The sequence below is a fragment of the Artibeus jamaicensis genome, unplaced genomic scaffold (assembly GCF_021234435.1).
Source record: "Artibeus jamaicensis isolate MK-2021 breed Jamaican fruit bat unplaced genomic scaffold, CSHL_Jam_final contig_710, whole genome shotgun sequence".
Taxonomy (NCBI): domain Eukaryota; kingdom Metazoa; phylum Chordata; class Mammalia; order Chiroptera; family Phyllostomidae; genus Artibeus; species Artibeus jamaicensis.
In genome coordinates this window covers 374,060-388,895 of record NW_026521933.1, presented here as the reverse complement: position 1 = coordinate 388,895, position 14,836 = coordinate 374,060, and the positions used below count along the sequence as shown (strand labels likewise).

General features: G+C 39.6%; 1 non-coding gene across 1 annotated transcript; it reads left to right on the top strand.

Annotated features, from left to right (window-relative positions):
* Window positions 1-10,181: 10,181 nt before the first annotated feature.
* On the top strand, window positions 10,182-10,298 carry LOC119053815 (small nucleolar RNA ACA64). Its single transcript, XR_005083380.2, has one exon. It is a non-coding gene; the product is annotated as a small nucleolar RNA ACA64 (small nucleolar RNA).
* Window positions 10,299-14,836: the final 4,538 nt, after the last annotated feature.

Sequence of the window (14,836 nt, the reverse complement as noted above, 5' to 3'; positions counted from 1 at the left end):
ACAGGCCCAGGAGGTCTTCACAGCTTGCTCCTGGCTCAATCACGGGGCTTGGCTGGGGCAGCCCTGCTTGTCTCCCTGGCAACCCGTTTAGCAGGACCAGGTGCAGGGGGCCAGCCTACTCCAAATGTTGGCTACTCAGAGGTGCACAAGATCTCTAACTGACCGGCATCTATGCTCGGTTCCTGGCCCTGGAATCAAGTCAGTTTTGCAGCATGCAGTCTAACACAGTGGAAGGTCCCCCGCCCATGGTGATTCTCCCAGAATGACACAGATAAAGGGAAGGGGGTTTCATTTCGCCCGCTTGGCCTGCTCCCTCACAGGACAAAGTTGGTCTTGGCTAAGGTTGCTGTAGCAGAATTCGGGGTTAGCTGCCAACCGTTATGCTGTATGATCTGACACAGGAAGCGCAGATTGGGGCCCACTCTTGCTCCGTAGGACCAGCCCGTGGAGCCACAAACACAGTCACTCACACTTTCACTCTCGAGCACTCCGAGTTTAAACAATCCCTCCCCAAGTGAGGGTCAAGCGGTCGGATTCAGCATGAATCTGACCCAAATTTCTGATTTGAGGTGATCAGCCTCTCTCCAGTCTCGGGTCAAGTCCCTGGGGCTCTTACCAATTTGGCACCTCTGGTCTCGGGTCAGGTCGTAGTCCGAAACCCTCGCTTCCCGCCTGGAGTGCAGGCTGGCAGCCGTCGCCCCAACCAGATGGGGCCTGAGAAATGTCAGGGCACGTGCACCCCTGCTTCCCCAGTTGGACCTCTGGTCCCCCCCACCCCACTTATCCAGTCTGCGGCAAGTCAAATTTGTGTAAGGTTGCTTCCTGGTCAGGGAACCAAATGTTATAGGAAAATTAAGCAACCAGACACCGAGGGATTCTGGAATACGAGGTTTATTAACGTGTACGAGCTCAGAGGAGTCAGTCTCCAAATTCTGAGCCCTGAACAAAGGATTCTTGGGGTTTATATAGTCTATGGGGTCTTCCTGTCTACATAGCAAAGCGAGATACAGAAGCAGAATGCGGTAATTAGTTCTATCTACGGGGCAGAAGCAGAGTACAAAGGCTAAATGTGAAAATTAGTTCTATCAGTGGGGGTGCTAGCCCCAGTCCTTGTGACTATCCTGCTGTTTGCTTTTCCCAGACGGCCTTATCGTTCTCCCAGGGCGCCTGGGGTTTTGGGTGAACAAAGGTTTTCCAAAGCTTCCTACATCATTATGATTAGAGATAATATATGCATTTCACCTAGCAAATAGTGGGCACTAATGGGTTAATAACCAATCAATATTCTTATAAGAGCAAAACCATACCTCCTTTGTTTGACTGAATCTAACATTTTAGGCATTACTTGTCTTCTTCCTTATAACCAGTCCATACCTCTTTGATTTAAGGCAGCTGCCTCATGCAAACCAGGTAAAACCCTTCATGGATACAGTTTTCCCAAATAGAAATCCAGTTGGAAGGGTTCCAAGTATTGCTTCCTTACTAATGATTTTCAACCAACACAAATACAGTATAAGCAACAAAACATCTTTATCACAGTTTCCAGGATATTGTTCCTATCATACTGCATCAGCTTTAGGCATTCTGTGCATATCAACAAACCATTTCCATGCAGACAGGTGAGTGAGTGTGGTGACAGGAAGAGACCAGGGAACCTTGGTCTGCTCCTGGCTTTATCCCTCCTATGTGTGTCCCGTGGCTAGTTTCTAGACTTTCTGAACTCTGTCACTCTCCATAAATTGAGGACAATCTTCACAAAGTAAATAAAATAATTTAAATTAAAAAATTGTAAGTCTCAATCCCTGGGTCAAATAATAATTTTTCTAGCCAAAGATCTCATGTCTCAAAAGGACCACTAGCTCCCTGAATTGAGCTAGTTTTTTCTCCTCCAATGGTCCTCTGGCAAGGAAAATGATGAGATTTTTAATGGAAAGAGCTTGGGCTTTGGGGCCAAGTAGACTGAAATTTGAATGTTAGTGCTCTCACTTACTGGTCACCTGAGCTGAAGCAAATTGCTTAGCACAGTTTGTTCTCCCATAAAATGGCTAAAGTAGCACAGAGCCCACTTCCAATGTCGGCTTGGGGATAAAATAAAAATAAAAAGGGCCTAGTATCTAGTTTGTAGAAAGCAAGTTTTAGTCTCTTTCTCTCAAACAGGAAAAGTGGTGAATATTTAAGCCCCCCTTCCTCTGAAGACTCCCTGGCCCTGAAAATAGTCAGTAAAAACATTGGTTTTAATTGTCTGTTACACAAATACACATGTACATGTACACACACACACACACCACCCCCGCCCATCACAGCCTAGACTGCACTTACCCTTCTCCCACCTTCCTCACTTTCCCCTGAAATAAAGCCCACATGAGAGCGAGGTCCAGACAAGGGAAGGCCATTTAAAAACGGCATTCAGACCTCAGTGGGGAGGAGGTTATTACCCTCCAGATTTTTAGCCTTTCCACCCACTTCAGGCAGCTGGCCTGATGAGGAGGAGATGATTGTTTTTTCCATTGTTTTAATTTAATTTAATTTTGTGTTATATTGAATGTATGGTTGAAGATGCCTTGAGTGAACTTTTTTATCCTCTACATAAATTTCCTCAGGGAGCATACCCCAAGACCTCTCTCTGTGATAACTTATTCTGGCCAGCAGAGCTAGGGTCTATTTATTACATCTCCCAACCATTCCCTCAAAGCTCTAAGAGGAGGGGCCCTTCTGCAGTTGCTGATAACTAGAGAATTACTCAAGTGTGAACTGTTTCACTGTCTGTCACTTTGCTCATTAGGCAAGTGAGAAAAGGTATCTATGGCTCTGTCTCATGGTCCTCATTAGCTTAGCAGTACATTTTTACTTCTCTTATTTGTTTTAAAGATGAGTGCATAAGAAACAGTATTCAGTTGGTGTTCCTTGGTATAATTTTTGAGAAGCAAAAGTCTGGATAATCTTATTATCTTCCCAATAATTGTGTCGTTCAGGCAACACAAGGGAAAGGGTAATTGCTTCCACTGCATTTGCATCCAGGGTTTGGGGTTATAACTGTTTTTGTTGTGGTAAGGATTGAAGGCTTCAGCATTGGGATAAGATCATGGCGTTTTGGGAAAGGTGATGAACATATACTCCAATAAGGACAGCTAAATAAACTAATGAGCCTGTACCCTGAGAATGTTGTTTTATTTCCTCCCAATACTCTAGTCCCTGTAGTAGAAAAACTGGTATCATCACTACCCTTGTGTTAAAAGATTTTTTGTTTGTTTGTTTGTTTGTTTGTTTGTTTTGGGTGAGAGAGTGATATGGGAAGGATATGTGGGTACAGTTAAGATTTGATTTTTATGGAGCATTTTTTACAGGTATTTATGGTTGTTTATCATCTTTAGATTTATTTACTGAGATGATAAAATAGAGTGGAGATGGCCCAATATCATTCAACAGTTTGACATTGTGGTTGCCTTCCTGATAGAAATGTGTCAGCCTATTTCTTGTTTGCTGCACTTCACTAGGAGTGTTTAGGATCTATTTTTGTTCAGCCACATAAGTGTTGTTTCAAATTCATTAGTATCTGTATGGAGTCCCAGCCATATATACCCTGTGGCTGATGATTTAAGTAGGGAACAGCCATACCACAAGGCTAGGGGATACAAAATATTATGTTCTTTTCTTTAGCTAACCTTAAAACTTCTAACACACATATAGTATGTTAAAGTTACCATTAGCTGCTGGCATGGGTTTACACACAGGTCTGCATAATAGAACAAATAGGTGAATTAGACTGGCAAACATGCTGACTAGGTTTCCGAGTATACATTTTCAGCTTTAGAGTCTTAAAATCTAAGCAGGATAAAGAAAGAAGCATTCTCTTATTTTTTTAAGAGCTTGAGTCTTTTAGTAACAATGACAGTTAAAATGCCTGATTTTCATCACCCTCAACCATTCTCTTTATCCAGAAAAATGAGAATGCACATAACCCATTCAAGGGAAATATAATGCATTATTATAATATGACTTGGCCTAAGTAGCTAATCACTTTTTATTAACACATTTTGGCCCAGGGAGTTGGGATTTCTCCAAGCTGACTGTCAGGGCAGGGATTCTGGGAGTCTATATTGGTAATTAGCATTACAAGATCCTGACTCCTGGGGTGATTCAAATTAATACAAAATAAAAGTGCAAATTTCCAAATAGCTTTCAAATATGGCTTTGAAAGCCATATCTATTATTAAATGTATGCTATTAAAACCCTTTCTAAATAGTATGACCAGGGTTCAGAGTGAAGGATTTTCTTAAATATCTGCACAACTCATCTTGGACTCTTTAAAATTAAATAAAAGAGAATGCAATGAAAGATAAAAAGAATTTTCTAAACAATTGAGTTATGCCTTGGCAGTGAAGTTTTCCATCACAGCAAATCCCTATAAAGCAATATTAGATTCACAGTCACAGTTGCTTTGGGACTTTCCTTGATACGTTTGGCAGTTATCTTTTTTTAATTTAATTATTGTTCAAGTAGAGTTTTCTGTCTTTTACTCCCAACCCAGCCCACCACCCCCAGTGCTCCCCACCTCCCTCCCATTTCCACCCCCCTTAGTTGTTCTCCATGTGTCCTTTATACTAGTTCCTGTAAATCCTTCCCCTTTTCCCCTGAAATTCCCTCCCCTCTCCACTCTTGTCTCTGTCCCCCTGTTCTCTATTTCAGTGTCTTTGTTTTTATTTTGCTTGCTCGTTTGTTTTGTTGTTTAGGTTCCTGTTAAAGGTGAGATCATATGGTATTTGTCTTTCAACACCTGGCTTATTTCACTCAGCATAATGCCCTCCAGTTCCATCCATGCTATTGCAGAGGGTAGGAGCTCCTTTCTTTCTGCTGCATAGAATTTCATTGTGTATATGTACCACAATTTTTTGATTCATTCATTTACTGACTTAGGGCACTTAGGTTGCTTCCAGCTCTTGACTATTGTAAATTGTGCTGCTATGAACATTGGGGTGCATAGGTTCTTTTGAATTGGGGTTTTAGGGTTCTTAGGATATAATCCCAGCAGTAGAATTGCCATGTCAAAAGGCAGTTCCATTTTTAGTTTTCTGAGGAAATTCCATACTGTTTTCCATAATGGTTGTACCAGTCTGCAATCCCACCAACAGTGAACTAGGGTCCCCTTTTCTCCACAACCTCTCCAACATTTGTTGTTTCTTGCTTTGTTTAAGATAGCCGTTCTAACCCGTGTAAAGTGGTGTCTCATTGTGGTTTTAATTTGCATCTCCCTGATAGCTAGCGATATTGAGCATCTTTTCATGTGTCTCTGGATTCTCTATATGTCCTCCTTGGAGAAGTGTCTGTTCAAGTCCTTTGCCCACTTTTTAATTGGGTTGTTTGTCTTCTTAGAGTGGAATCATGTGAGTTCTTTGTATATTTTGAAGATTAAACCTTTGTTTGAGGTATCATTGGCAAATATGTTTTTCCCATACAGTTGGTTCTCTTTTTATTTTAATGCTGTTTTCTTTAGCCATGCAGAGCTTTTTATTTTGATGAGATCCCATTTGTTTATTCTTTCCTTTATATTCCTTGCTCTAGGGGACATATTAGTAAAAATGTTGCTGCATGAAATATCTGAGATTTCTTTTTTTTGCCAATGTTCTCCTCTAGGACTTTAATGGTGTCATGGCTTATATTTAAGTCTTTTATCCACCTTGAATTTATTTTGGTGTATGGTGTAAGTTGGTGCTCAAGTTTCTTTTTTTTTTTTTGCACGTAGCTTCCCAGTTCTCCCAACATCATTTTTTGAAGAGAGTATTTTTACTCCATTTTATGTTACTGCGCCCTTTGTCAAATATTCATTGCCCATAGCCACTTGGGTTGATTTCTGGGCTCTCTGTTCTGTTCCATTGGTCTATGTGCCTGTTTTTATAGCAGTACCAGGCTGTTTTGATTACAGTCGCCTTGTAATACAGATTGGTAACAGGTATTGTGATCCCTCCTACTTTGTTCTTCTTTCTCAAAATTGCAGCAGCTATTTGAGTCATTTATGGTTCCATATAAATTTTTGAAGTGTTTATTCTATGTCTGTGAAATATGCCATTGGTACTTTAATAGGTATTGCATTGAATCTGTAAATTGCTTTGGGTAGTAGGGACATTTTGATGATGTTAATTCTCTCAATCCATGAACGCAGTATATATTTCCATTTGTTTGTGTCTTCTTTGATTTCTTTCTTCAGTGTTGTGTAGTTTTCTGCATACAGGTCTTTTACCTCCTTGGTTAGATTTATTCCCAGATATTTTATTTTTCTTTTTGCTATAGGATCGAATGGGATTTTTCCCTTGATTTCTGCTTCTGCTGATTCATTGTTTGTATACAAAAATGCCTTTGATTTCCGGATATTGACTTTGTAACCCACTGTTTTGCCAAATTCATTAATTAGTTCAAGCAGTTTTTGGGTAGAGTCTATAGGATTTTCCATGTACACTATCATATAATCTGCAAACAGTGACAGTTTTGCTTCCTCCTTTCCTATTTGGATGCCTTTTTTTTTCCTTTTCTTGCCTGATCACTGTGGCTAAAATTTTCAATATTATATCGAATAGAAGTGGTGAAAGTGGACATCCTTGTCTTGTTCCTGATCTTAGTGGAAAAGGTTTTAGTTTTTGCCCATTGAGTATGATGTTGCTGTAGGTCTCTCATATATGGCCTTTATTATATTGAGGAATGCTCCCTCTATACCCACTTTGCTGAGTGTTTTTATCATAAATGGGTGTTGTACCTTATCAAAAGCTTTTTCCGTGTCTATTGATATGATCATGTGGTTTTTGTCTTTGCTTTTGTTTATGTGATGTATTACATTTACTGATTTGTGAATATTGAACCATTCTTGCATCCCTGGAATGAATCCCACTTGGTCATGGTGTACAATCTTTTTAATGTATTGTTGGATGCTGTTTGCCAATATTTTGTTGAGGATTTTAGCATGTATGTTCATTAGTGATATTGGCCTGATGTTTTCTTTCTTTGTTGTGTCTGTGTCTGGTTTTGGAATTAGAATGATGTTGGCTTCATAAGAAGAGTTTGGGAGTTTTCCATCCTCTTGTATTTTTTTTAATAGTCTGTGAAGAATAGGGGTTAGCTCTTTCTTAAATGCGTTGTGGAATTCTCCTGTGAAACCATCTGGTCCAGGGCTTTTGTGTGATGGAAGTTTTTTTATTACTGCTTCATTTTCATCTGCTTTTATTGGTCTGTTCAGGCCTTCTGCTTATTCTTTATTGAGTTTTTGAAAATTATATTTTTCTAGAAATTTGTCCATTTCACTTAGGTTTTCCAATTTCTTGGCATACAGTTCTTCATAGTAGTTTCTTACAATCATTTGTATTTTTGTGGTATCAGTTGTAATCTCTCCTCTTTCATTTCTGATTTTGTTTATTTGGGTCTTCTCTCTTCTTTTCTTGATGAGTCTGAATAAAGTTTTGTCAATTTTGTTTATCTTTTCAAAGAACCACCTCCTGAATTCATTGATCCTTATAATTGTGCTTTTAGTTTCTATGTCATTTAATTCTGCTCTAATCTTGGTTATTTCCGTCCTTCTACTTGCTCTGGGCTGTCTTTGTTGTTGTTCCTCCAGTACTTGCAGGCATAGGGTTAGATTGTTTGTTTGAAATGTTTCTATCTTCTTTAGGTATTTCTATGAACTTCCCTCTCAGGACTACTTTTGGTGTGTTCTATAAGTTTTGGGTTGTTGTGAGTTTATTTTCGTTTGTTTCCAGAAACTTTTTGATTTCTTCCCTAATTTATTCTTAACCCATTTCTTGTTTAATAGCATGCTATTCAATGTCCATGATTTTGAGTGTTTGGAATTATTTCCTTTGGGGTTGTTTTCCAGTTTCAGTTCCTTGTGGTCGGAGAAAATGCTTGGTATGATTTCAATTTTCTTAAATTTGTTGAGGCTTGTTTTGTGCACTATTGTGTGGTCTATCTTTGAAAATGTTCCATGTGCATTTGAAAAGAATGTGTATTTAGCTTCTTTGGGATGAAGGGCTCTATATGTATCAGTTAAGTACATTTCATCTAGGGCCTTGTTCAATGCCACAATATCTTTGTTGATATTTTGTTTGGAAGATCTGTCCATTTTTGACAGTTGGGTATTAAAATCTCCTACTGTAATTGTGTTGCTGTCAATATCTTTCTTGAATTCCTCTAAGATTTTCTTGATATATTTGGGTGCTCCTATGTTGGGTGCATATATATTTACGATGTTAATGTCTTCTTGGTGGATTCTTCCCTTGAGTATTATGAAGTGACCTTCTGGGTGTCTCTTTATGGTCCTTTTTTGAAGTCTATTTTGTCTGATATGAGTATTGCTACCCGGCTTTTTTTTCTTGTCTGTTTGCTTGGAAAATTTGGTTCCAGCCTTTCACTTTTAGTCTGTGATGGTCTTTTGTCCTGAGGTGGGTCTCTTGTAGGCAGCATATGTGAGGGTCATGCTTTCTTATCCATTCAGCTATATTGTATTTTTTGATTGGAGCATTTAATCCATTTATGTTTAAGGTTATTACTGATAGGTACTTATTCATTGCCATTTTTGTACCTGTGTTCCTCTCTGTCTCCCTCTTTTCCTTCCTTTATTTAAAGCAGTCCTTTTAGTATTTCTTTTAGGACTGGGTTGGTGTCAGCATATTCTTTTAGACTTGTTTTGTCTTGAAAGCTCCTTATTTGGCCTTCTATCTTGATTGAGAGCCTTGCTGGGTATAGTAGCCTTGGTTGCAGACCTCTGGTTCTCATTACTTGGAATATTTCTTGCCATTCTCTTCTTACTTGGAGTGTTTCCATTGAGAAGTCAGTAGCTAACCTTATTGGGACTCCTTTGTATGTTACTTCTTTTTTCTCCCTTGCTGCCTTTAAGATTCTCTGTTTGTCTTGGAATTTTGCCATTTTGATGATGACGTGTCTTGAAGTGGGCCTCCTTGGGTTCCTCTTGATTGGGACTCTCTGTGCTTCCTGGATTTGTGTAGCTTTTTCTCTCATCAAATTAGGAAAGTTTCCCCTCTTTACTTTTTCAAATAGGTTTTCTATTCCTAGTCCTTCTTCTTCTTTTTCTGGTACCCTATTATTTGAATATTATTATGTTTCATATTGTCTTGCATTTCTCTTAATCCCTCTTCATTCTTTCTGAGCCTTTTTTCCTTTTCTTGCTCTTTCTGTGAGTTTTCTCTATTTTGTCCTCCAACTCACTGATGTGATCTTCTGCTTCATCGATCTTGCTTTTGTTTTCTTCTACTGTGATCTTCAATTCGGAAATTGTATTCTTCATTTCCTCTTGTTGCTGATAGTTTCTATTTCCTTTTTCATGTTGATATAGTTTGCAGTGAGTTAGTTTTAGCTCCCCTGTAGTTTCTGGTAGCTCATTGTGAGCTCTTTGAACTTCCTGATAACCAGTGCTTTGAATTCAATATCTGATAGTTAACTTGCCTCTATTTCATCTAACATTCTTTCTGAGGCTTCCTCCTTTCCTTTCATTGGGGTGTTGTTTATTTATTTTCCCATTGTTTGTGAGACTCTTCTTGTTAGCCTCAGCTTCTTGGATTGATCTGTTCTGACTCCCTGGGTTTATGGTGTGAACTTCTGTGGTGAAATGCCTGTGAAATTCAGTGGTTCAGTCTCCTTCAGTTATCCTGGTGTTCTCAACTTCCACCTACTCCTTTTTGTGTGTGATCATTTTGGGGGGGGGGCAAAATGGTTTATGACAGCAGAAGACTATTTTATGATATTTACAGTCACAGCCAATAGAGAAGAGATAGAAGATCTTTAGGCTATATATAGTGTTAACCGTAATCTTCACCCCAACTTGCCACTTTTAAGAGAGGATGGACACAAGATAAGTCTCTTGTTGGAGAGGGAAGGCTAGTGAGTTGGATCTAGAAAGCAGTGAGGTTGTGGTCGATCAGATTCTAGGGTAAGGTGAGAATAAAGGATAGGAAATAGGTGTAATGTATGAGCAAATAAAGTTAATTACTCCAGTAATAGAATTAAGGAAATTGTAAAGGGGACTAAGATCCAGAAGAAGTGTTATGAAGTATTTACAGTTGTATAGAACAGCTATTATTTACAATAATGTTAGAGCAACAATCATATGACAGACTTTATGTGATCTGTCTGAATAGGGGGTATAGAACTTTGGGTAGTGTGCTAAACGAAAACAAGTGGCGTGAAGTATAGAAAATTGGCCTGTCCGTGACTGTGGGTGAGATTCGGCGCCCAGAGTCACCGGGGACCTCAGCTCACTGCCCACTTGGTGTAGGGAGGTGAAACCCAGGTCCCGACACATGTAAAAATAATAATAATAAATAAACTAATTAATTTTTTTAAAAAAGTAAATTGGCAATACACTGTGGAGGAGAGAACAGGGAAAACCTGTCAAATGATACAATATAACCAGCCAAGGCAAAGGAGCCTATACAGAAAGAGGAGGGATACAAAGATACTGTTAAAATATAAAAGAAGTGAGAATAATGAAAAAATAATAATAATATACATATGCAACTTGTGGCTTCTCTGCTATAGCAAAGTGAAATTTGACTCTCTTCCTCTACTGTTAAGAAGCCTCTTCTTTGGGTACAGCTCTGGTCTGTTCGCAGTTCGAAGTTGTTTGTGTCACTTGTGGGTAAAAGAAAAAAAGAAAGGCAGGAGAAGGGAGGAAAAAGCGGTAAGTTTGGAAAGAAAGAAAGAAAGAGAGAGAGAGAGAGAGAGAGAGAGAGAGAGAGAAAGAAGAAAAAAGGAAAAAAGTATTGAAAGATAAAACAATGATAAAATTTAAAAGATAAAAGATTACTTAAAAAAAAAAATCACCAAAACATCTCTTGTTGGATTCAAACTGGCCAAACCAGTTTTTCTGGCTGCAGCAGGCTGAGGGAATATTAGCGTGGTCTTTCTGCCAGTGCTCTCCCAAGAGCCAAACGGGCGCCTCTCCCCACCTCCCTACAAAGGGGATCTAGGACTTCCTCACAGCGCTCTTTTCCCAGGGGTTACCACCATGGGATGGGTTTGCGGAGGGCATGTGCGCACACACCGGCCAGGCTGCCTGGTTGCCGCATGTTTGGGCGCAGACCCAACCCAGTTCTGTGGGGGAACTCCAGGCCCTCCGTCCAACTTTGGGTTCACTGCCAGGCTGGGTGGGGAGCAGACGGGGCAGCTGTAGTAGAAGGAACCTTTAGTTTACATTACCAAAATTTTCTCCTTTAGAAAGCCTGCCTCTCAGAACAGCCCATTCCCCCAGGCAGACCAGTGACTATTGGAGTCAGAGCCCCACACTGCGCCTCTCAGTTCTCCCAGGCTGGTGACCACAGAGTCCGTGGTTGATCTCGGCCCTTTGTCCTCAGCATCCTCTCTTTGAACTCTAGCAAACAAGTTGCTTCTGGTGCCCAACCTTGCTTGGCCGGAGAAGGAGAGAGCTGATAACCTAGCTCTCCCCCAAGGACCCTTCAGCAGGCCCGGGGTTCCCAAGGAGTCTGAGGGAGATGCACCAGGAGCTGGTCCTGAGCGCTGGCACCAGGCACTGGGCCCCAGGCTGTGCACTGCTCAAGCCCCTACTGCTTCTATCTTTGCTCCCATCCCTGAAACTCCACTGTACTGCCGCCGTCTCCCTACCATCTGGATCCTCTGTGACCGTCACAATTTCTGGTCCCTTATTTTTATATATGCTGGGGAACTGCCAGCTGCCTGTGCTGCTCCTCTGCAGATTGGCCAGGATCCTCTCCCAGGTGTACAAGGAAATGGAATCCGCTCCATCCTACTCCATCGCCATCTTGCAAGCCTCATTTGGCAGTTATCTTGAGAGCATCCAAAGAACCACTGGCAACATCAACCACTCATTTCATAAGCAGGCATTAAGAAGTGACAGGAATCCCTGGGTCATAGGCATTCCACAGTGGCCACACTAGTCTACATTTCCACCAACAGTGCACAAGGGTTGTGGGTTTCCTTTTTCTACAACCCTTGACACTTATAACCACTCACTGTGGTTTTAATTTGCATCTCTCTGATGATTAGTGACGTTAAGCATATTTTCATATGTCTACTGACCATATGTATGTCCTCTTTGGAAAACTGTCTTTTCAAGTCCTTTGCCTGTTTTTTAATTGGCAGTAGAGGGATGGATAAAAAAAGTTGTGGTATATTCACTCAATGGAATACTACCCAGCTATAAAAGAAAAGAAGAAAATCTTACTTTTTGTGACAGCATGGATTGACCTAGAAAGTATTGTGTAAAGAAAAATAAGTCTGTCAGAGAAAGACAAGTCCCATAGGATTTCATTTATATGTGGAATCTAATGAACAAAATAAACTAAAGAAAAAATAGAAACAGATTTATAGAGAGTAGACTGACAGCTGTCAGAGTGGAGGGGAGTTGGGTGGCTTGGTGAAACAGATGAAGGGAGTAAGCAGAAAAAAATTTGTAGACATAGACAACTGTATGGTGATTACCAGAGTGAAGGGGGATTTAGGGAGTAGGATAATAGGGATAAATGGTGATGGAAGGAGACTTGACTTGGGGTGGTGATTACACAATACCATGTATGGACAATGTAATATAAAATTATACATCTGAAACCTATATAATTATATTAACCAATGTCACCCCAATAAATTCAATAAAAACATAAATAAATATGACAGGAGGGTACTTGGCATGGTACCATCCCTCCACTATGGAGCCCTTCCCAGGCAGGAAGAAAGAGAAACAGTACAACATAGAGACATTATGGAGTACTCGTTTTTGAATAAGGTTCTACTAATGTGTAAATAACCTGCTTTCTCTGACCATGTCTTTAGCAGACTAAGTGGTTAATTGTTATTGATCAGTTCTGCCCACTGTTCCAATATCAGTCATTATTGGAAATAATCTCAGTATCCTTCATTAAGCATGCATCTGTTTCCATGGGAATGTATTTTAAACATGGAAAGCTACTTGAGTGTTATTGGTTTCACTGTTTGTGCCGGCACCGAGGGCTGTGGTTGCCCAATCTGTCATAGTTAATCAACTTTCATCTCTTAACACTGGCTGCAGTTATCAATGAGGTAAGGATTAATATTCTGGGCAAAGCAGATGATAAATCATTTGTATATAATTAGTGTACAGCAAGGTTACAGCTGACATGAATTTTTATCTTAATTATGAGAGAAATTTGTTCCATTAATTTAATTTAGTTTGCATGAGTGGCTAGACACCTAACAAAGTTAATCTTACACCTGTCATTACAACATTGAGGAGAGAACCTCATGTTGAGGCAGTAGTCTCCAGTCCTCCAGTGATGGGGATAATCTATTTTCACGTCCTGATGTGAAAATAGATGATTGTAGACAGAAGATGTAAAGTCAACTCTTTTTAAAGTTGTCCCTGGGTATTTATGGGAGAATAGTGAGGCGTATCAACTGATGTTGCACTTTGGATACCAGAGTATCCTTTCAAAACAACCTCTCTCCTGCCTTGTAAATCAGGTGGAAGACACTAGACACAAGAAGAGATTTGTTCTGTTTTCAATGTATATATGTTAACATCAGAGCCTTTGCCCCCCCAAAAAGAAAGCTTTGCCTCATGACAAGCTATTGCATTTTTATCGAATGCATTGAATTAAGAAATGTGTGCTATTCAGGTTGTCTATTCTAAGTGTTTCATGTTTATGTTATAATTGAATAGAATAATTCACATAACATGATCTATTGTACAAGTGGTAATTATGCAGGCATCCTAACCGCTTCAAAGTACTGCACAAACCTAAACCCTGCACTAATTATCTAAGTAATTACTAAGTCTGATCAATCATATTTGATTGATAGAATAGGTGGGGCTGTTTATGTGGCAGAATGTGATCTTCTTTCTTTTCCTAGTGATTAACTACACATTTAAGATAAAAAAAAAAAACAACTAGCTAACCTGGCTTATTTAAAATCATTTCCTTATGGACTCACCTCCATAATAATTATTTTGCCTTATATGTCTGATCTGGTGCAAGAGGAATCTTTAAAGGATAAGGGTGGAAAGTCACAAAGTCACAATACAAAATTCTTGTATCCAGTATGTCCAAGAAATGATTCCAGTGATGTTGAAACAGGACTAAAAATGAAATCATGGATAAGCCCATTTCTGAAACTGCATTTTTGTAATATAAGTTGCAGTGTCCAAAGGAGTAGGCCTTTGCATTTAGGAAACCCCAAATCAGCCTATGACTGAAACGCTAATTGCACAGTAACTCAGATTAATGTATTGTAATATTAGTCCACAATTATCACTTGGTGATAGGGTCAAGAAGTGTATAGTTGGTTATTCACAAGAAATGACTGATTTAAAAACAAAGAGCTCTAATGGAATTCAATAGTGCTTTTCAGTCATTCTGCTTGGCATCTCTATTACCTGAGATGATTCACAGTCCATTATGGGAGCTTCCATGCTAATAGAATGTCTATCTTCTGTAATACAGACACATCAGAGCACTAACTGGGAATCTGTCACAATGAATTTCATCTAGATTTCACTTCATCTCTTCATGGACTGTAAAATTTGCTCTTGTACAATGCCTAAATTTACTGTGGGTAATTGAGAGAGATCTATAGATGCAGCAGCACTCAGTAAAAAGCAGTTTTCCAAAGATCTATTGTAAATTGTGCAGCTTTGCCTTAGCTGGGGAAAGATTATGGTGAGCTGAATCTTGCTTTTACTAATGAGATGTTTTGGTGAGTTCAAAAAGCAGGGATATGCTTTAGGGGATTCTGCCACATGGAAAAAGAAAAACAAGGAATGCACCTATCTTTCATTCCCAGGAAATCGTTACAAAAGGACAAAAATAAGTTTGGACACAAGCTTCATTA